This window comes from Alosa alosa, chromosome 11, assembly GCF_017589495.1.
Source record: "Alosa alosa isolate M-15738 ecotype Scorff River chromosome 11, AALO_Geno_1.1, whole genome shotgun sequence".
NCBI lineage: Eukaryota > Metazoa > Chordata > Actinopteri > Clupeiformes > Clupeidae > Alosa > Alosa alosa.
Genome location: NC_063199.1, coordinates 8,285,599 through 8,309,644, shown reverse-complemented (window position 1 = coordinate 8,309,644; position 24,046 = coordinate 8,285,599). Strand labels below are relative to the sequence as shown.

General features: G+C 43.2%; 1 protein-coding gene across 1 annotated transcript in view; it reads left to right on the top strand.

Moving 5' to 3' along the window:
* Positions 1–24,046, top strand: part of otud7a (OTU deubiquitinase 7A) — a 102,967-nt gene that overhangs the window by 22,627 nt on the left and 56,294 nt on the right. Inside the window, 1 exon segment of the mRNA XM_048256726.1 lies at positions 20,843–20,985. The gene's annotated coding sequence lies outside the window, so the exon portion shown is untranslated.

Sequence of the window (24,046 nt, the reverse complement as noted above, 5' to 3'; positions counted from 1 at the left end):
TACATCAAAACATGGTGGATGCACATCAATACCATCTCATCTAATGAGAAAAGACGCGGACGCTTGTTAGAAGCCATAACTCCAGAGGCACCGTAAGTCCTCAGCCGGTCAGTCAACAGGCTAAACTCAAAAATACCGGAGAAATGTCAATAGCGACCTAGCCATTTAAGTGTGTCAAAATAAAAGTCTGGTGTTTATTTATCCACTAACGCTGTATTATTTCATGTATGAAGTTATACTGTAGCAGATGTCTCTTTAAGAATTGCGGCCGGCCGCGGCCGTTACAGGAGAATACAGAACGGCCGTCGACGGCCGCTACGGGGTATAGAGGGTTAATAATAATAAGTTGTTGTTGCCTAGGAAGAACAGTACAGTGCATTTTCATGCACTGTAACTAGAAAAGCATTTCCTGAAGGAAATACAGTGCATGAAAATGCAAAAATATGATGTAAAATATTATACAGAGTGAAAACAAACTATATTGGTTGCTAAGTAGATGAGGTTTAATATAGTTGGAATGACTGAACAGTTAAATAGGTGGATACTTTAAATGGTTAAATTATTTATCATGCTAACTATGCTAACCATGTTACTTAGCTAATTTAGCTAATCATTTTTAGCAGTTATACTAACTATGATAACTAGCATGCTAACTATGCTAACCATGTTACTTAGCTAACTTAGCTAATAATTTTAGCAGTTTTGCTAAAAATGCTAACAAGGTTAGCAATGCTAACATGCTAACTATGCTAACCATGCTAACAAGCTACAGTGGGTAGGAGTCATAGTTGATGAAAAGTAACAGTTACAATGGCTGAACAGTTAAAAAGTTCAGTAGTTTGAAGGGTTAAATTGTTTTACAGTGAAATATTGTAGTGAGGACTTTTATTTTGAAACAGTTTTTGGCAGAGGAAGCAGTTGAACAGGATGTGTAGTCTTAATAGGGCCAGTTTGTATGCTTAAAGCCTGAGACTGGCAGAAGATTCTAATTGCTGTGATGTCATAAAGGGCAATGTTAAGTCAATGAAGTTTCTACGTTAAACGGTTGAAGCTGCATTAAACACGTTAGAAGAAGAAGAAGCCTAGGAAGAACAGTACAGTGCATTTTCATGCACTGTAATAAGAAGAAGTTGTTGCCTAGGAAGAACAGTACAGTGCATTTTCATGCACTGTAATGAGTCCATTCCCTCAATTGCTCCAGCGTTGTGGAGCACAGGATTGAGATGAAGTATTCAGGTGGACTATTTCCCTCATCAAAGGTGATGTTTGAGTGAGGAGATCCTCCATAGGCTCTTTCTGTACTCACTTTTTGCTCACCTTGTAATTGGTGTTATGACAAGTCAACCTAGGTTTTGTCTTGCATTGTCCCATGGTGTCATGGCTTGAGTATGAGACCAATGGAACAGTTGATTGGTTTGGGTCAATCAGATTCTTTTTAGGTTTTAAATGACAGGTGTCCACGTCCTCAGAGTCTACACTATTCCATTGGTGATGTGTTAATATTGAGCTAATTGTTGAAAGAGAGTTTGTAGCCTTTACCATTGGAAGGGATGTTGGCTTAGAGTTTGAGGATTGGGTCGGTATGGTTCTTTGAAACCGTGCTGTCTCTCGGTAGCTAATCAGAGGTGTGTGTTTGCTGTATACTGGCCTGGGCACAATCAGTTCATGGGGAACAGAGGAGGACTAAACACCTTTCCTAGTCCAGCTTCTTACCAACTTGCTGTTATCACACTAACATAGTCACGATCACACACACACACACACACACACACACACACACACACACACACTTTAAAATATCTGCAAACATATCATAATCCAATATAATCCAATACATGTACACACAGTCACAGAACACATCACTATATCCACCTGGGTGCTTGTTCGGTACTCAAACACACACACACACACACACACACACACACACACACACAAACACACACCCTCTGCCAGATATGTGCTCACAGGCTTGCGTGTTTGGCAAGAGACGGAGAGGTGGCATGTGATGGACTGTTTCCCAGACTGGATGTGCTTCTTGTCGTGTTCGCTCGGCACCGCATTGTAATGCTCCACTGGCTCTCCAGCCAAAGGCCTGGACTGGGACACACTGTGCAAGCACTGAGCTTGTCAGCAGGCCTTTGAGGAGACTGATTATATGGCTTTAACTTCTCCTCGTGTTGTGTTAGTCTTAGCCAATCTCTCTTTGAGTGCTGAGGTGTAGGGAAGGACTCTCCTAGAGAGTTGATTGGCCTCTGCTTATGGCCTTTCACAAGACAAGAACGCCTGGTTGTTTATCATGTGTTTTTGGCATTAGGAGAGATAGCATAGAACATGAAATATGTATGGATGTGTGGTCTTTTTTTCAATGTCCCCATAAACCCACCCAACCATTGCTGAAATATACAGTTTTTTTTTTTCCTGGCAAGTCTCTTTAGATAAAAGCCTCTACTGAAAGACTGACTGACTGAAAATGTAAGCTTAGTTGCTGGCTGTTTATGTCTCTTGCCAAAGCCTTTCGTCATCTCCTCTCTGAGGCTTCCTGGACAAAGCACACCATTGACAGAGTGACCGGGGCCTGTTCCTCACTGCTGGGCAAGTGTGTTTGTGTCCCCACTGTGCCCAAACATTTTGAGATATGCGACATAGATACAAAGGTGTGCTCGTACACAGACTCTCTCTCTCTCTCTCTCTTGCTCTCTCTATCACCTCTCTCTCTCACACACACACACACACACACACACACACACACACACACACACACACACACACACACACACACTCACACAGAGATCGACAGAGCCCTGTGTGCTGGACAAACACAAACATATTTTCTGTGTTGCTGTGAGCGAGTGCATTCCTGGCCGGAGAGTGGGGCATAGGGAGGCTTGACCTTTCACTGGGCTCAGGCCTACAGCTGGGAGGCAGCAGGCCTTCCCCACCCAGCAGCACAAACTTGGCTGGATCTGGCTCTCCTCTGGCTCAGACGTGGCCACAAAGCCTCTATTCTTGATCTTGGATGGGAGGTGTGTGTTGTCTGCCATCCCAGTATTTGTTAGCTGCACTGGATGCTGAGTTCTAAGATCTGGCCATAGGTGGGCCAAGATCAGTCTAGATTCTCTCAGCTTCTGCCAGGGATTTCGCAGGGCAGTATCTTTACAGCTGAGATGAGAGGGAGGAAGAGGGGAAAGAGGAGGTGGAAGAGTATATGAGATAGATGGAGAGAGAGGAAGAGGAAGGGGGAATCTAGTTTGGCAGTATCTTGCTGCTGCTGCTGCTGCTATGGATTAGTGCAATGCAGTCCTGTGCATCCCAGTAAAGAGTGTCTCAATCCATCCCCTAGTGTGGCGTTCTTAACACACACTACAGGCCTTATTGGAGGTCCAGTGTTATCTTGATAAAGCATTTGAGAACCGTCATAACTGAGGTTTTGGAATTAGAAAATAATAAACACTCAATATTAAAACACCTACTGTATGTGACAAAGTAGCTATAGTAGCTATCAAGTAGCTACAGTAGCTATAAAGTAGCTATCGATCACAGTGTAGCACAGCATGTTATAGATATCAGCATGTAATGCCATGCTCTTACACAACCCAAGCCTTAATCCTTACTTTATCTTTCATCTTAACCCTAGTTGTAACTGTTCAGAAATGTGTGTATACTTAAGCAATAAGCCCCGTAGGTTACACTGATTATACAACAGCAAAGGGGCGATGATAGGCGCGCCAGTAGAGTGTCTAAAACCTCCCTTAGCTGTTGTATAATCAGTGTAACCTACAGTACAGACTCGAGTGGCTTATTGCTTTTCTTTTCGGTTACTACATAGATCTGGCAAGATCATGAAATAAAGCAACTGTAACTTTTGTATCAAGTTATGGTAGCACAGTAATATAGGTCAAGGTTTGGCCCCAGCCGTGGCGCAACTGGCTGGGGCACATGCACCGTACGCCGGCGACCCGGGTTCGATTCCCGCCCCGTGGTCCTTTCCGGATCCCACCCCGACTCTCTCTCCCACTCGCTTCCTGTCATTCTCCACTGTCCTATCAAATTAAAGGCATAAAAAGCCCCCAAAAATATATATATTAAGAAAAAAGGTTTGAGTTTGTTCTCATTATCCAATGGCATCATACGTGATTCAGCCAGTCACAATCAAGGACTGGAACTATCAGTTTACATTCTACTCCATAGTACTGATATACTATAAAGATCCTGACAAAGGTGTTTGGTCGCGGAAAAGTGTGATGATGTTCCTCATAGGACTTCATTATAGGATCAAACAAGAAACAGGATAAAATGAAGCCGCCATTGAATCAGTGTCATACCTCTCTGTCTTTGCTCCTCCCTTAACACCACCCACCTGCAGACAGAGGAGGTAGTGGGTTAGACACCCACCCCCCTCCCTCGCTGCTGTGCTCAGACCCGCTGCAGAACACGGTGTACCAGGACAGAACCAAAGAGCCAGGAGAAACGGGGGATTTTAGCCCATAACTGGGTCAGGTCTGTCATTACTCCAGGATTCTCTGGTTGCTGTGATACACAAGCTGGAGCTTGATTAGAATATTCTCAGCCATTGTGTTTATAGTATTATATAGATATGGTAAATACTCAATATATAAAAAAAAAAAAATATGGATAGAGGTAAAGATTTAAGGTGGTTCAAGGGTGCATTTTGATAGGAGCTTGTTCATTCAGCTCATTGCTCATTTGAAGGGACCTTGGCTTCATTTCATCCCAAAGGTTGCAGATATTGAAAACTGAGAGGAGGCTGATGCGACTGTGGCCCACAGACCAATTTATCATTTAACACAAAGACACACACGCACACATACACACGCACACACACTCAAAACATTCTCATGTTTATTTATTTTTTCACCCAGCTATTCAAACCAACCCCAACAATCTAACAAGCTAACACAGTGATTGCATTTTTTGTTTTTCTTAACTTGCAGAGTCATGAAAATGCATTTATATGTGTGGCTTTCATAATCCCTCTAGTCCTTATCTTCCCTCTGTCTCCCTCTTTTACTGTCAAAAAGATTGGCTGGTGGTGTCATCCGGGCCAATAGTGTTGGAGTATTCCCCACAAACTAAGAGCGGCTCTTAAGCAGTCACTGAGTTGCCATGTCTTATTCATGATATTGCGTAAATATTGAATGCTTTGTCATTTCCACATATGGCCTCACGGAAACATCTGCTGGGGACGGAATCTCTTGTTTTGTCGTATTTTGAGTAATTAAATGGAAAAGCTGGTAAATATTTCATGTTCCAGGCCTGTATCAAGTCAATTAGCATAATGCTAACAAGTAGAGTCGCAGCTTTTGGAAAAGCTGTTTGAAGTCATCCCTGTATCTGGGGGAGTGTCGAAAGGGACATGATGTCACAGTACTGGATTGTGTTGCCTTAGCAATGCTAGTGCTGTTTCCAAAAGCACTAGTTCCGAGTCTGTCAAAATAAAGTCCTCTCCAACCTCCAAATTTAGCAATATGATAACAATAACATTTGCCTTTGTGGGTCTGGCTGAACCACAGAAATTAGCCATCAGTGAGTGTGTGTGTGTGTGTGTGTGTGTGTGTGTGTGTGTGTGTGTGTGTGTGTGTGTGTATTTGTGTCTTTGTGTCACTGTGTCTGTGTGAATGTGAGAGTATGTGTATGTGTGATTCTGTGTGTTTGTGTGACTGTGTGTGTGCGAGTGTGTCAGCGGGGTGTGGTGCAGGACTGCAGCTTCTCCATCTGCCGTGTTTGGCAGACAAGACGGTGGAGCCCAGTAGAAGAGAAGAGAAGAGAAGTTATCAGGGAGGCAGGGAAGTGCTGGGCCTGGCCGGGCTACTCTTATCAGTCCTCCCCATGATAAGACTTCTGGCTCCAGCCTCGTTAGGGGCAGATAGGGGATAACCATGCTGCTGCCCAGAAACAGCACACATCAGCAGGGACTGGTTTGCCATTGTCTGCTGGCTTGAGTGAGTTGTGTGCTGGAAGACCAGTAGTTCTCACATGTTTTGTTTGGTCAGAACATTCTTTTTTTATAAGTCTGCTGTGTTTTTTTTTGTTAAGCTTTTTTGTTCAGCTTGTGACCATGACATGACTAGTCAGCCTGGCATTACTGAGCTGTGGACATTGTTAGACTCGCAGCACTGTCTTGCCAAACCAATATAAGATATGCAAACCAAGATATGCAAACAAGACTTAATAGTGCAGTATTATAATATGGTCATTTGGAATCCACAGTAGAGTAAGACACTAAAAACTCTTGTTAGGCCTTCACACAATAGTCTTTATGAGATGGGCATAAAAGCAATGCCATTTATGTAGTCTAGGAAGAACATTTGAATGTAGCCTTTTCATAAAGCATAAAAAAACACTTCTCTGTCTTTTGTGTGTGTGTGTGTGTGTGTGTGTGTGTGATGACCTGCTTGAAGTACATCCTCAATCGTTCATTTTCTCTTCTTCTCTTTCTGTCTCTTTTGTTCTTTCTCTTTTTTCACACAGTCTGTCTTTGTGTCTGGACACACATCTAATGGTCCTGTCTCTTCTTCATTTCTCTCTCTCTCTCACTCACTCTCATCTCTCTATGTTGTCCTTCTCTTTTTTATCTTTTTCTGTTCCCCTACTTTTTCATCCGCTTTCTCTGTCTCTGCTCTTTCTCTCTCCCTCCTCTCTTTTTTTCTACCTCTATGTGCCCCTGTCTCCTCTCTTTCTCTCTCTCTCTCTCTCTCTCTTTCTCTCTTCCTTCAGTACCAGTGGCATCTCTTCTCCCTCTCAGCGTGGCTGCTAGGTGACTCTCTCCACATTGTTGGTCTAAATAAGGATTGATTTCACAGTAACTTGGAAGTGACGACACAGCCTGTCTTCCAACCCCTGCTCTGTGTTTTCTTTTCTTCCTTTTTTTGTCATTGACAGCTTTTATGGGGCTAGAAAGTTCCTCAAATGGTATCATCCAGTACAGCAGACAGCCTGCATTTGTCCAGACACTCGTCATTTGAGAACTGAGAGAGGGAGAGAGAGAGAGAGAGAGAAAGAGAGAAAGAGAGAGGCGAGATGGCAAAATTTAGACCACAGTCATAGCATCCAACTGAAACACATCACGCAGGATTGACCGCTCCTAGTTAATGCAAATGTATTTGTATAAACACACTGTCAGGTGTTGAGGGCTTATTTTAAGCACTTGGAGGAGCCTGTGTGTGGGCGTGAGCAGGCAGAATAGATAACGGCTCTGATCATGGAGGATCCACCAGAGCACATCGTCTATATGAAGCGAACGAGCAAGCTGCTTCTCCACCGTCCTCCCTTCTGACCCTTCTCTGTCTCATTGTGCTCATTCTTTGACCAGTCCACTCTCACACCGCTGCCTGGTTCTTGTTGTTTCTTATTTTCGCTCACAGGTTTCCAAGTAAGCGTGTCATAATTAGGCGACGAGTTTTGTTTTGACAGATGGAAAGGAAACGGTCACTCTCCGATTCCCTCCCTATTCTTATTTTCTGTTTTCTGGCACTAGAATAATATTTCCTCCCGTCGTTTCTGGGCTTAGGCAGAGGTGCTGTCTTTGAAGAGATGAATCAGATGGAGTCTTTCCAGGCCGGCTCTAAGTACGGAAGATAGGGTTGTTCTGTCCTTGTCGGAAGAAACACACTTCTTCCAAATCCCTCTCTTGACGCTATGCAATCAGACAATGACAATACACTCACACTCTCATCTTTTCTGATCATATAGTATACACACATACTAAATCCTTTCATCTTGAGCCTATGATCAACTGCACAGTTTTATTAGGGATTATGTGATTGGATGCCTTGTTGCATTATCGTCTGCTATACCGCCCTTACAAAAAATAACTGCAGTTTTTCAAGAGAAAACATGAATGCAGTATACTATTTTGCACACACATTGCACTGCACTTTAGCGACTACTGAAATGCAGTATTTGGACATGATACTGCATTCTATTGCATTGTACTTCAACATTGTGCATTGTGCAAAACTACATTTAGGGTCCTTTGTTTCTCCCTCTTCAAATATGGTTAATGGTGGTATGGCTGCATCAGCTGGAGTTTTTAGCTGAGCCTTTTTAGCTAGGCCTTTTTTTAGCTTTGTTTAGGGTCTGACAGACTTTATATATATGTGTGTGTGTGTGTGTGTGTGTGTGTGTGTGTGTGTGTGTGTGTGTGTGTGTGTGTGTGTGTGTGTGTTTTGACTGACTTCACAGTGACCCCTGGCTGGCTCCTCAGACAGCCTATTGGGTTGTGAATCTAACAAGAAGTCCCTTAACACAAATCTGACTTCCCTGAGAGAGCTACAGGCTGTGCTACAGTATAACTCTGGCTGCGTGCAAATAAAGGCTCGTCATGTGTGTCAGATGGATGGATCCTGGACTGGCAGGTTAAACTAGGGGCTTAAGGTCCAGGAGGAGGGTTAACCACCCTCAACCACCATGGACAAAACACAGGGGAGTTCAGCCTGGGCAAATTACATATATTTGTGTAGTATGGCTTTGTTGAGTCAGAACACTGGTGATTTTGTGGTTTGGCAGAAGAGTTGTCTGCTTTTAGTCTTTTAGGCCCTGTCCTTACTACACATGAATATGAGGTACACTATGGTAAATATGAATATGCATAATTGTTTTTCAGTTTAGCCCTTCTGTCCACATTAAAACGGCGTATTATGACACAGAAAACAATACTTTTCGAAAATGCTCTTTGAGGTGCATAAATTTGAAAATGCCAGGTTCATGTTGTATTGTGTACAGCAGTGTTTCAGTGTTCTAGTGTGGACGGAGAACATTTTCATCTCAAATTTGTGTTTTTTTATTGTCCTGTGCATGCCTGACAATGTCCTGCACATGCATAGTCTACTGTTTTTCCATCACTGTGTTTCTGATGGTCATATTCATTAGGCCTCAACATCATCCATTAACTGTCATACTTTGTGCCTGGTGAATATTCATGAGCAGTAGGCTGGGGATTGGCAGTCAGTTCAGTTCAGCATCTGGAGGAAGGGCTGGATGGAGGGAACATTGAGACTGTGATGTGTGCAATGCCTGATGGGAATTAATGCTGTGTGTGCATCTTGGCCCACCCACACCTGAACTGGGCCATCTCTCTCTCTCTCTCTCTCTCTCTCTCTCTCTCTCTCTCACACACACACACACACACACACCGCAGTCTACAAACCCCTGTGTCAGCTCTGTGTCCCTAACAGACCCTGTGGTCTGCATGGTAATGTGTAATGTGGCAGAGAGGAGGACCTAAAATACATTAAATAAACCATCAGGGACAATGCTGATCACCCTCTGCACCGCACAGTAACTAGGCAGAGGAGTATGATCAGAGTATGGCAGACTACTTTCTCAGCCCTGCTCAACACACCAACTGAGGAAGTCTTTTGACCCCCAGGCCACAAAGCGATGGTGGGGAGAAATCTATCTATCAACCTGACTATCTATCTATCTATCTGTCTGTCTGTCTGTCTGTCTATCTAGTTAGATAGAACATTATTCCAATGATAACAGACCTCATGATGTAATAGAATTATGAGGTCCTGTAGTTTTATCTCAATCACATCAAGCTTAGCTTACAGCACCAGACCAACTGCTTTGGTCCAGAGTCATTGTCCAAGGATTTCCCCAAATGCTCAGAGCTGAGCAAATGCACTGGTTTCTTTGAAAGGATTTACAGTATTTGTTTTGTGCTTTGGGGCAGGCGATCATCTTGCTCATCAGCAAATGCAGACGATCCCTCTCTGCTCGAGAAACAGAGCGGAGAGAACACCATGTTTGGATCCGGGTTCCGTGGCAGGTCCATGCTTGTCGGTTCTCTTCTGTTTGTGATTGAAATTGTTCCTTAATTGATTTAAGGCTTCACTTGTTTCATTGCCTGTTTGTAATAACTGGGAAATAAGCCAGAGGCTTATCATGAGATTCATTTGCACTTGGAGGCCAAAAGCAAAGGCTGATTCACTGTCTACAGACACATGGCTCATGTTCTTTTTAGTCCATCTGGATGACATGGAGATTCATCTATCAATGACTTTTGACCTTGGTGTGGGGTCGGTTACAGTCATGGTTGTAGTGTCATTCCTCCACACAGGAAGTGCTTCTGGTTCTCACATATGCATGTGTGCACACACACACACACACACACACAGACACACAGACACACAGACACACACCCTCGAAATTTCCTTCTATATAGATGTCTTTAATGATGTATACGTTTGGTGAGGTTTTGAGTGATGAATGGTTTCTTCTTCACCATGGCATCTTGACAGTCAAGAACAGCGTTCTGTAGACTGGAACCACCCCGACCCTGGCCCTTGCCTTGCCCAGGTTAGAGCCATATTGTGGCCCATTTCTTCCCTTATTTACAATTTCAGATTCTGGCTCGTCTTCTCTTGATTGGAGCTGGATCTGGTCAGGTTCTTCTCCTGATTGTAGTGTTCTAAGTATGTTTCTCCCCTGGATCTTAAGGCTGGATCTGCGCCTCTGTTGTATCAGCCTGATCTCTGGGAGGTAGCCGTGGCCTACTGGTTAATGCTTCGGACTTGTAACCAGAGGGTTGCCGGTTTGAACCCCGACCAGTAGGCATGGCTGAAGTGCCCTTGAGTATGGCACCTAACCCCTCACTGCTCCCCGAGCGCCGCTGTTGTTGCAGGCAGCTCACTGTGCCGGGATTAGTGTGTGCTTCACCTCACTGTGTGCTGAGTGTGTTTCACTAATTCACGGATTGGGATAACTGCAGAGACCAAATTTCTCTCACAGGATCAAAAGAGTATACTTATACTGTATTTGGTTATCCATATTGAACTGAGTGCAAGCTACTGTGTAATGGAAAGAGAAGTAACCAGTAACTGGACTCTTCTCTACATACCCCCCCCACCACCACCACCACCTCACACACACACACATACAGCCTTGGATGTGTGCACTACTGGAGGAGGAGAGACAGCTCATTGATCAAGTCTGAGGCTGGTGGGAATCTGATCTGTGGTGGATTGTAATTAAAAAACCCTTCTTCTCCTCCTATACGATACCATACAAGATTTACAGGTTTGACGCCATCTTTAACATTTTAGATGACAAATAGAAGCCATCTAGGTTGTTGTGATTGCTAGAGGATTTGTTAGATGATGAACAAATGCTATTGCATTCATTTGGGGAAAGTATCAGATCTATTATCTCAGTGTTTCCTCTACATTAATTTCAGCATGATGGCCCGCCATGGTTTAATTACCGTAATACCATCACTGTATCAGAATCAGGGCAGACGCACAATGTAGTTGCCAGGGACGTGCACAGGAATTTTGAGGGGCGGTTGCTCTGACCTAAAAAAAGGGCACCCCCCCCCCAACAAAAAAAAACAACTCACGGGCTATATGAAGGACTGAGAATAACAGAGCCTTTATTAAAATATATATATATACACTTCTATATAGAAGTAAAACACTGAAATACAGCACTCAATCACCCAGGGATGGAAACTGCACGGGCCTACCGGGCCCAGGCCCAGGGGCCCAAGGGGTCAGGGGGCCCTGAAGCCCAAGCCTTTGCATGGAATCATTGCCTCAATATCAACAAATCAGGATGTAGGATGTAGGCTATGAATCTGATTGAATTTAGTATTTGCCATCCCCAAAATGGACCAGAATACAGGAAATCACATCAAACAAATTATAACATTTCTGGGGGAGGACCCCCAAACCCCCCCTCCCACATATACGACAATTAGTGGGGGGCCCTTAATACATCTGGGCCCAGGGGCCCGAAAGTTCATAATCCGACCATGCAATCACCTTAACTAATAACACAGAAAAACATGACTTCATGAAGTCATGAAAATCACCAACATCAATATCCCTATCAATCAATATCCTATCAAGTCACTGATAGGTTTCTCCAAATGTGGGCTCATCATCTGACCAATTACATATTATTGTTATTGCCATTATCATTATTATTTTAATGCCCACTAGTGGTATTTATGTTCTGCTCAGGCAAGATCTTTGAAATGATAGCCTAAGTTTTTTTAGATTACAATTATTTAGCATGCAGCTCTTTAACCCTGTACTTTCTAGCATGGTCCTCTCATCTCATATTTGGTGATCATCACTTGGGCCTACCTACCCTATTTGCCTCCTCCTGGTCCACATTTTCCTCACATGTTCTGGAGGCTTGTGACTGCTCCTCATCTTAAATGTAATGTAATTATGAAACATTGCCATTAGTAGGCTAAAATATGAGTCTGATTAATTAATCAATTCGCTTACACAGTGTCATGTCATCTTTATCACAGAAAGTTTCTGTCTCACCTGCTGGTTGGCTTTTTCACAGCCAACCCTGCAGTGATGTGCTGCCCTATGCTGCCTCCCTGAATTGTCTCTCCCTCTCCTGAATCCTCCTCTTTTCAGTGGGCATCTTGGCTTCAAACAATACCCAAAATAGTGAATAGGATTTAAGCATTTAACCATTTTGAATAAAATAATTAATGTGATGTATTACTTCCATCATTCATTCTTTCTAAAACAAAATGTGAGAAAGTAACTATCAGCATACATGTAGCTTAGTTTGCCTAATGCAGGGGTGGGCAAACATTTTGGCTCAAGGGCCACAAATTCGGTTTTGAAAATTTGCCGGCGGGCCGCACAGTAGGCTAGTAGCATAATGTTCAAGTTAGTTCTGCTGCAAAGGAGATAACTAAGGGGCCGTTTATACGAGGACGATTGCGAAGGAAGACGACAAAATATTTTATCATAAGTGCCTTTCGTTTACACGGCGACCCCGCCATCGGGGCTTGAAGACGCAAAAATCTGAAGACTCCTTCCAGAGTGTAGAGTTTTGAAGACGACCCGGGTTGTGTCTCCGTCTAAACGGCTAAACCAAAGATCCTTGATTACCTCTCTGGCTAAACTGTCAAATTAGAATGTCTGCGTGTGACGTACCGGGGTTCTATCACACCACCACCCAGCGGTCTGGAATGCATATCCAATCGAATATCACATACTCTTGCGTCTTCATATAAACAAAGATTTCCCCCTGAGAATGCTCGTCTAAACGCGAATAAAAAAATTCCACTTCTGCGTCTTCTCTTTTCATCGTCACCGTATAAACGTAGCCTAAGAGTAGGCCTATCATCTCTATTTAACATGATGTTTTGACATTGTAGGCCTAAACGTTCTCTAAGAGTGAAAAGCAGTTTGCGATAAAGCTAACCAATGTCGTCTCTGTCACAGGAAAAAAATAGCGAGCAGCCTGATAACCAAATGAAATGCTCGGCGGGTCGGATGAAAGTGCTTGGTGCGCGGGCCGCAGTTTGCCTACCCCTGGCCTAATGCCTACCAAAACTGGCTATGTGGTAACGGGCTGCTTGTCTGCGAGCTATCTGTCTGATTCTTTAGGCTAAACGTGGCAAACTGGATTTATAAAGATTTGAATTAATTTCATAAAACTTGATGATGATCGTTCGTTTGTTATACATCACAAACTCACTTTTTCCGACAACGTGGTTTCGCGACAATCTCCTTCTAAGGCCGCTCATGCAGGCTCAGCTCAGGTGCCGGTCTCGTGCAGCGCTTCAGCCACGTAAACAGAGTTTGCCCTTCCCCTACTGACTTTCACTTTCGGTGCCCGAATGGAAGTGAATGAGGCTTTGCGATTTTTTTTATCTAGGCCTACGTGAAATTCTGCATCCATTGTACGATTTACTTATTTATTTATTTTCCTCTCGGAAGGGCAACGTGAGTCGAAAAGGCCATATGGGCAGTTGCCCGGGCAACCTGAGCAACCCCCCTGTGCACGTCCCTGGTAGTTGCAGTTGCTTTTTACGTAAATAATCCTGCCGACGTATCCTCCCCTGCTGGCTGCCCCTCACATTGCAATTAAACAATAAGTAGCCTAAAACTAGTCAGAGGTTATTATGGCCCGTCCAGTTTCACTTCACATCTTATATATTGTATTGATGTAGCCTATTTAAAACATTAACTTTCTTATCAGTGTTTCCTCTTCATTTAGCAGTGTCACTGCTTCAGAATTAGGGGAGACGCAAAGTATTGTCCGGAAGCATAGTAGGCTAAATGCCCTCCGCTGGCTGCTGAAAAGTGCAGTTTAACAATAAACAGCAATGCTAATCCGAGGTACCTGTCTAGTTTTATTCCATAAATATATTGTTTTTATAGATGGTAGTGCCATGCCCTATCAAGAGCTTCCATGTGCTACGTGTGTCAACATCGCAAAAACTACAATTTCCGCACAACTTGGTGGAAAGGTATAGCACAGGCTAAGGAAAACCCATTAATTTCTGAAGCTGATCGTATTGAAAGTATTTCTCATATCGTAGCCTATTAGCTCGCTCGCAACAACAGCAAAAATGAAACTGGAGAGTGGATGTCTCCGTGAAGACACCGCTGTTACATTAGATGCTCACTCAATTGCGAATCGACGCAGTAAAAAAGCAACGACTGGTAGTAACAAAGGTAAATTGAATTAAAGCAAAACTTGGCCAAAAACATTTTGTATGCACTTGCCGCCACTGTTAAAAAAAATCTAGCGGAAACACTGTATCTACTAGCAATGGATTTCATATCATTCATATGAGGTGGTGCATCCCCTTCTGACTCCTCTAGCCCCTCTATAGATATCAATCATGTTTGGGGGGGTGTCCCCAATCTGAGATTAGCTCCTCCTCTAAAGATTTTATTCATGTGAGGAGGTGTGCCCCCATTCTGAGACTAGCTCCTCCTCTATAGATATCATTCATGTGAGGGGGGGTGTCCCTAATCAGTGACTAGCTTTTGCTTTATAGATCTCACTCATGTGTGCCCCAAACAGTGACTAGTTCCTCATCTAAAAATATCATTCATGTTAGGAGATGTTTCCAATCTGAGACTAGCTCCTCCTCTGTAGATGTCATTCATGTGAGGGGTGTGTCTCTAGTATCAGACAAGCCCCTCCCCTCATTTGTGTTTAGCATGTCTCTAATCTGAGACTGGCTCCGCGTCTGTGGTAAGGCTCTAATCTAGGGCAGCCATCACGGCAACAGCTGCAGTGATCGTGTGAACCTCTCCTCTGCCAAAGCCGTGTCATAACCAGCCAGGCCAGTTTTTAAAAGCGGTCCTGTGCCATGCCATGTCCGGCTGAATCATGTGTCCTGCTGCTCCATCTGTCCCCTCTCATTTTAATAGTCACATAAGATCACTGGTCTCTGTGTTGCCTAGTGAACATGTCCACAGTTGAAATGACCCTCCGAATGAACTGGTGTGGGTGATAGATGAGGTGGAGAGGAAACATTGATACAGGAAGTCATCCTCATCATCATCATGTGAGTGTGTCTGTGTGTGTTCATAGGAAGTAAATGTAGCGTGCAGCTTTTGGGAATGAGCTCATCTTTGCTGCTGTATTATATGAGTTTGTGACACATGAGTGTGATTGAGATTGCGACATATCTGTTTTCAGACCAATTCCAGTCAGAGGTGTGAAAGTGTTCTGTGTGTTACATCAGATGAAGTCAGCTGCAAAGACTGTAGAAATACAGAGCCAACACAGATGTCGGTTAGGTTAGTGCATTTGATTGGGGCCTAATTACTAAATGCTTTTTCATAACAAGGGTGAGGATTTGGATGGTAGATGGTAATTAGAGCCTTGACACTAAGAAGCGTTCAGATGAGATTAATGCCTGTTTTTGCGAGCGCTTAAATTCAGGGCTAGCCTTAGCCCGAGGAACAAAAGACAGACTTACTAAGAGTCTCCGGTGATTTTTGGAGCTAATTATTTGTTTGAAACTCCCAGTGAGTTAACCCATTAATGACTACCAAAATAACTAAAACAACTAAAACAACTAGAATAGTGGACCCACAGATTAAGTTCTATAAGTGGCATTGACTTGATATATGGTGTGAGCCCTCTTGGTGGCCACACATGGCAAAACTAAACATTGTGGTTGGACATATTGCCATACTTGGTAGTTAAAGTTGTGTTTTTTTTTTAAAGAAAAAAATGCAAATAATGAAAAAATTGAAAATTGAAAAGTTCAACAAACATTTGACATTATATATGTATATATTCATATATATACATATTCATCCTTTTAGTTTCTGAGATACAGTCATTTATGTTAACATACTTTTAGTTGTTGGTCACACGTGGCTACTCATTTTTACACTATTTCTAAAAACACATATGGAAATACAGGTTCCTGTGATCACATGGTCAAAAAATGTAATGCACTTATGGGCCACAGTGCCTTAAGGAAAATAATTGTAAAAAAAAGATTTTCCTGTTTGGTTGAAGGTACACTTGATGAGTTCCACGACGATGACTTGCAATGCATTTCTATGAGCATCATAGGAAAGAATGCATTCAGATGAACTAATGATCTCTCTCTCTCTCATGTGTTATGTGAACCACTCACTCACTGACTCTAGCCTGTGTGTGTAATGATCTGAAAGTTCCAACCTAGTGTTCTAGAGGTATTTTCATGGAAACTCAAAAATAACACAAACCCATGTGACTAACAACTAAAAATAGTTGTAGAAACTGATTTGTGCTTTCCTCAGCTAGTACTTTATGTGCTGTGAAGGACATTTTTAATTTCGACTATGGACATTAATGGGTTAATATAGATTATACTAGTCTGCCTAAATGCATTGCAGGTTATATATTATAGCGTGTATTTATATTGTACATGATATTGGAATAGCCAAGCATAGGCATGGCATAGCTTGGGGTATATTATGTGTCTATCAAGAGTTATCAGAGCTTCATAGAATTTCCATTACTGTTATTCATGTGTCACCATAACAATGGCTACTGAAATAGTTTCAAGTCTGTATGGCATATGGACTGATTTCTCTCAGTGCCTTCATGTGTACCACAGACAGGAGACATGATGGCTGCGACTGCTTCACATATGTGTGTGTGTGTGTGTTGGCACACACGCGGTGGGATGGGAATGCTTCCATAGAAATGTGTGCCTGTCTGTCACACACCTGTGGAAGAGGCCTCATATGGTGGCCCGTGAGGGATAAATAATGCAGTGAATAAATAAACGTCCCACCGTGGTGCAATGTGTGAACTGTTCTGTCTCTCTCTCTCTCTCTCTCTCACTCTGTGTGTGTGTGCGTGTGTGTGTGTGTGTGTGTGTGTGTGCGCGTGCCTGCGTGTATTTGTGGCACACACACTATATAAGGTGACTACACAACATTCAAACCAGAAAAAAAAGCCTCTGTAACATTCAGATGCCACCTGTTATCTTGCCTGGTTGTCTTGCAGTCAAAGCAAAGGATACTGAGCAAAATAAACGTTACCATAAGTATATTGAGAAACGTTGTCTCTGAGTCAAAGTTGTAAAATGATATTGTATTTGTAAAAGGGGTAATGATACACTGCACCTGTAAGCAATCTCTGATAATGATCTTCTAAATCAGCCACCTCGGTGGGAGAGTTGAGGCCAGAGGTGCTCTGGCCGTCTAAGAACTCCATTACCACGCCTGAGAGAGTGATGACATTTAGTTCATACTAATTGAGGCCAGAGTCCAGGACCAGAAGACATATTTGCCTTTGCATGAAGTGACTGGAACAGCTAAGTTCATGGACCTTTGCTCCGATTATCTCCATATGACATTGTCTCTCTCTCTCTTTCTCTTTCTCTTTTTCTCTCCATCTCTCTCACGCATTCTCCTCTCTCCCTCCATCTCTTTATCTCTTTCCATCTCTGTATATTTCTTTCACTAGTGTGTTATGTCCTCTGCTCTCTCTCTCTCCCTCATTCTCTGGTGCTGTATTTTCCTTTCCAAGTGTCTAAGTGAGAGAGGTGTATGCAAGAGAGCGGCATTGCCACTCATAACAGGAAAGCATAATGACCCGAGAATGTTTTTCCAATAAGGCACATCGAGTCGGAATGTGATGTCACAGCGTTCGTATCCCTCTCCCTTGTCTCACCACATTTTTTCCGAGTGGGCGCCAGAGACGCTCATCATTGCAACTTCATCAGAGCACGGCCATCGTCATCATCATCATTATGGTGTTTGTATGCACCAGCCCACAGAAACAATGAGCATCTCTTTACAAGGGAAACAAAACAAAATTAACAAAACGAATGCCATAAAGCTCACACACACATAACACACATACACACACACACACACACACATAACACACATACACACACACACACACACACACACATGCATGCATATACTGTACAGATATACAGGCACAGAGAGAGAGAAACACCCACAGACACACATACTGTACGTGCATATACACACATTCACTGATGACACTCATTTATTTTCTGTTCCCTTCCATCCACGCTGGTGTGAAACAGTCATCACTTCCTATGGAAAGTGTGAGTGGAGCTGGTCCGGTGCATGGCTATGGCAAAGGCAGAGCAGGGGAAGTAGGAGGCAACTGGAGGCCTGCCTGGGTGTAAGTGTGTGTGTGTGTGTGTTTATATGAGTTTCTCTCTCTCTTTCTCCCTCTCTCTCTCTCTCTCTCTCTCCCTCTCTTTTTGTGTGTGTGTGTGTGTGTGGGTTTCAGTTTGTGTTTGTGTGTGTGCACTGTACTGTATGTGTATGAACGTGTGTGTGTGTGGCGTGCAGCGCTACACTGCTGGTAGAGAGGTCTGCTGCAGGTCTGTCTATCCCAGCGGTCCCACTGAATGTAGACCTGGCTGAGGGCTAGCAGTGGACAACAGGGTAAATGTGCTTGTGGTACTGGCTGCACTTTCTATAGGAAATGATCACTGTGTTTTACACCAGCACAGATGGAAGGAAACAGAAAATAAACGGACACGCGTTTACATTTGCACACATGCTTTTCTCTTTTCCATGCTCTCACATCCAATCTTCTGAACTCTACTCCGTCATTGCCGGCATTTCTGTTCGTAAATAAATGTATGTATTGAAATTGTATTTGTTGTTGGAGTCCAGTTCATGTTTGCTGCCCGTACGAGCCTGGGTCGTAACAGTGTGCGTGAGTGTGTGTGTGTGTGTGTGTGTGAGTATGTGTGTGAGAGAGACCACAAATGAATACTGCTGCAAGGACCCCTCTCACATCCTCACTGCAGGTGGATAAGAAAAACCTTTGTCTTCCACCGATTAATTATTTCTGAATTAATAGCAGGAAGTACTGGAAGTCTCCACAAAGTACTTTAAGCCATACACAGCCCCTATCCTCCCAAACTCTTCCTGGGACCTAAAAATGACAACTTTGTCATTTAACTGTCCAGCACTCTGCCTGTTGTACTGTGTGTATGCTGGTTTTAGTCCAGCTGCTGCTTTTAAAATGCCCTGGCTGTGAGTGCTGTGTGTGTGTGTGTGTGTGTGTGTGTGTGTGTGTGTGTGTGTTGGATGCAGGGATGCACACTGTGGTCATGGATGGGATTGAGAGAGTGCAGGGTGTAGCCTGCAAAGGAAGCGAGAGGCTTCCACTGTGAATTATGCATCCCGCTCAGCGATATTTTGGTGCGTGCTTGTCAGGCCTGTGACACTGCCTCCTCAGCACCTCCAAATGGACGTGGGTGTGTGTGTGTGTGTGTGTGTGTGTGTGTGTGTGTGGGTGTGTGTGTGTGTGTGTGTGTGTGTGTGTGTGTGCATGCACGTGTACATCTGAGTCTTTCATTCAGAGAGATTGTTGTCTGTGTGTGTGCTCATGCATGATGATCTTGTGTTTCTGTTACTGATGTTTTAGCCTGAGTGTCTGTGTGCTTGCATGTGCATGTGCATGTGCCTGTGTGTGTGTGTGTGTGTGTGTGTGTGTGTGTGTGTGTGTGTGTGTGTGTGTGTGTGTGTGTGATAGAGAGAGAGAGAGAGAGAGAGAGAAAGAGTGAGTGTGAGAGAAAGAGAGTATGTTCATTAGTGTATGAGTAAGAAAAATAAAAAAATACATGGGGTTGTGGCCTCTGTGTGCTGGGTCTGATGTGTGTGTGTGTGGTTTTGTCAAGTGTCGCTCTGCAGAAAGCCTGAACCCACCAAGCTGCTCACCCTTCACTGAACTCAACAGCAAAACTCACTCTCTGACAAACTCTCTTGCACACACACTCTTATACACACACTCCACTCTCTGAGTCTCTCTCTCTCTCTCTCTCTCTCTCTCTCACACACTCACACACACACACACACACACACACACACACACACACACACACACTCCACTCTCTGATACACTCTCCTACATACACACACTTCATTCACTCCATTATTTTACACACACACTCCACTCTCTAACACACACACACATACACACACACATGCGAACCCATAGACACAACAGACATACAGATACAAACACACAAACACAATCACACAAACACTGTCATCATGTGCAAGAATCAAACCCAGAATCAGCTGTAAGGGCTTTGAAAGGACAACTGTCTGGACAACGTCGCCGTGACATGAAGCTGATCCAAAAGCTGAGTGTTTATCTCATATTAATTTGAAATTAAAGGCCCTTCCACGGTGTGATTCATGTGAATCAGCGGAGCAGTAGTCATTTACTTTTCCCTGCGTGTTTGTTTGATGCTGCCGGTCAGTGGGGTATTATGTCGAGGTTGCGTAACTGCATTGACCAGATGATGGTATGATGTCATTGTGTGTGTGTTTGTGTGTGTGTGTGTGTTTTCATGTGTTTGTGTGTGTGTTCATATGTGTGTATGTGTTCATGTGTAGTTTGTGTGTGTGTGTGTGTGTGTGTGTGTGTGTGTGTGTGTGTGTGTTCACCTATGTGTGTGTGTGTGTGTGTGTGTGTGTGTGTGTGTGTGTGTTGTGTGTTTATCTGCGACAGTGTGGCGGAGGTGGCTTTTTGCAGGATTGTGTAATCTCTGACTGATCCTCTTTCTGCTCTCTCTGCTCTGCTGCAGTCTTGTGTGTGACCCCTGTGTGAGTCCTCCGTGCGTCCACCCTCTCTCCGACCCGCTCGAGCCATGGACTAAAGCAACGCCAACGTGGACACTGCCATGGCGATGAGGTGGCAACAGAAACACTCTCACTAAGGATGCGGGAAGTAAGAGTCATTGTGTAGTTCTTTGGTATTTGTTTGTTGGTTTTATTCATCTATTTACTTGTTAATTCCATATTACATCATAGCCTGTGTGTGTGTGTGTGTGTGTGTGTGTGTGTGTGTGTGTGTGTGTGTGTGTGTGTGTGTGTGTGTGTGTGTGTGTGTGTGTGTGTAGTGTTGATGTCTGTTTCCTGTGCCAGGGCTATGACAGTCAATGATCATTTGGGGAAGTTGGCCATGGCCTTGTTTCATGCTCAGGCGATAGTATGTTATTGAGTTCAAGTGTTTTGAGGAAACCTCTATCAGGCCATCTGTAAAGTTGTTTTGGGTTAGTCTACAGCGGACCGAGTCTGAGGCAAACAACAGAGAACAGGAAATTATCTTTTTAGTTGTTTTCACAGCCCAGCCCATATCTCTGATGAGTCACAGCATTTTCTATCTATTTCGGTGTTTTTCTTTCTTGGAGTTTAATGCTGTAATCAGTTTGTAAGGGCAAAGTTATTTATGGGGGAAAACACTCACATGACATTTAACTTTGGGTAGCACTGATCAAGCAAGGTTCTGGTCATTGGTTTTACTGTTTATCTAATGGCTGTCCACTAGCTCAGTCTGAGGAAAGAGTGAGTCTGTGTGTGTGTGTGTGTGTGTGTGTGTGTGTGTGTGTGTGTGTGTGTGTGTTGGAAAGTACCCGGGAGTAAGTGTGTGCGTATTTTAATGGAAAAGGTCAGCCATGCCCATTGCTAAAGCCCACGTTTGTTCAATTTTATTACAGCTCATTACATCAGACCAACGGTATGCTTACACACACAAACACACACATACACACACACACACACGCGCACACACACACACACACACACACACACACACACACACACACACACACACACACACACACACATTAGTCAGCACACACTCTGTTCTCCCACAGCTCGTATTCCTTAGAGGGAGGATATTTGTAAGAAGCTGTATTAGGAGGGAGGCTTCTTATATCAGGTTATGGCTACCAGGTCATGACATTCCTGTGTGTGTGTGTGTGTGTGTGTGTGTGTGTGTGTGTGTGTGTGTGTGTGTGTGTGTGTGTGTTGTCTGGTGCACTCCCTCATGGCTGCTGTGCAGAGGGAGATGAGGTCATGATGAATGAAGGGGCTGTTCCGTGGAGGTTTCCAGACAGTGCTCTTTTCAAAGGTGTGACGTGAAGTGAGAGAGCCTGGAGAGGGGACACTGCCTTTGTCTGTCTGATCATATGTCTGCCTGGACGTCTGGTTGTCTGTCTGCCTGTCTATCTCTCAGCTTCTATCTGTCTATCTGTCTGTTTGTCTGTTTAGTGGTCTGAGCTGCCAGTCTGCCTGTCTGTCTACTTGTCTGTCTAGTGGTCTGAGCTGTCAGGCTGTCTGTCTGTCTGTCTGTCTGTCTGGTGATCTGTCTCTCTGCTATCCAGCTGATACAATGACTTGATTGATGCTATACATTGATAAAAATACAATATATTTTATTTCACTTGTAGTAGTTTCAATTATTGATACTAACAGAGCCGGACAGTAACGGAGTACATTTACTTGAGTACGGTACTTGAGTACAATTTTGAGGGATCTGTACTTTACTTGAGTATCATTTTTGGGAAGTACTCATGACTTTACTCAAGTACATTTGAGAGGCAAATATTGTACTCTTTACTCCACTACATTTCTATCCATAACCGTGAGTACCCGTTACTTCTTCTAAAAAAAAAAAGGAAAAAAGAAAAATCTCAGAAACCCTCAATTTGTTGTTTCCCTCTCAAACGTGATTGGATTGTGCAGGCGCCACTGATTGGGACAGCCTATCAGCAATCACCTTCAGCTTTCCGCCAAAGTCAGCTCCATGGTCAGATTTAGATAAGAGACGAAACCATGGACGAAACAATGGATGAAGACGCAGCAGGTCCATCCCGGGAATGTGCCAACCTGTGGCCCCACCTCGCCAGACTATTTCAATTTTCTGAACAAGTTACAGTTTTTCTCAGTCGCTTTGGTGCTTTTTTCAGATCAGAATGAAAATTCTCATAACTATTAGTTCAACCTCCACAACATTTAGTCATTTGTGCACATCATAGTAGCAATTTCTCCTTCCTCTGAACAAATTGCAAATACTTTTGGACATGTATCAGTTGCTTTCATACAATTCTCTGCTGTTTTTTAACATTATCATTTGCTTATGTCATGTCAGTCAAAATGAACTATACTTATGAATGCTGAATAGTCGTTCCCAATAAAACTAATAGTCTTCATTTCATTGCTTGAGTCATTACATACAAAATTGTTGAACTAGTTATCAAATTCTGTCACAGTGCTGTAGAATTGCAAAGAGCATACAGTAAAAATGTATGCATTCAGTGTCTTGTACTCACTTACTCACCTCACTACAGCAATGTAGTTTTCAAATGGCTGTACAAGTACTGTATAGTGCTGTCTTGAGCATGTTCAGGTAGTGTCACCGAGTTCTGACCTTTTTTTGCATTGGAAAACACTGAGAGAACTGTCATAATGAAAATATGACAAAGCCATTTGACTATCTTGTTCATAAACGATGGTGTCAAGACTTCTCATTTTGATGACACTGACAGTTTCATTGACATGAATACCTGCTTTTGAGGAATGGACTATCCATTTTGAGCAAGTGACGTGCTTTTGCAGGTCATTCACTAGGTTTTGCAGTTTGCACTAATTGTTTTGAGAATTGCACTAACTTCTGTGCAAATGTTAATAGTGATGTGAGAAAAGCACCAAAGCGACTGAGAAAAACTGTAATGATAGTTTTCGCTTCAAGTGTTTTAAATACAACATAGTATTTTGTATTTGAAATACGTATTTTAAATACATGTATTAGAAATACTGCCCATCCCTGTAAACATATCGTAAACGTGCTAATTACCAACCATTTCGTTCAAAAATTCTAAAACAATGATGTTTTTTAATACTTCAAAATAACATTTGTTAAATGAACCTTACATTTTTCAGTAGCCATAGGTGTGTAGATTTGAACATAATGTAATTCTTACCGGGGCTTTTACTGCCTAAAATAT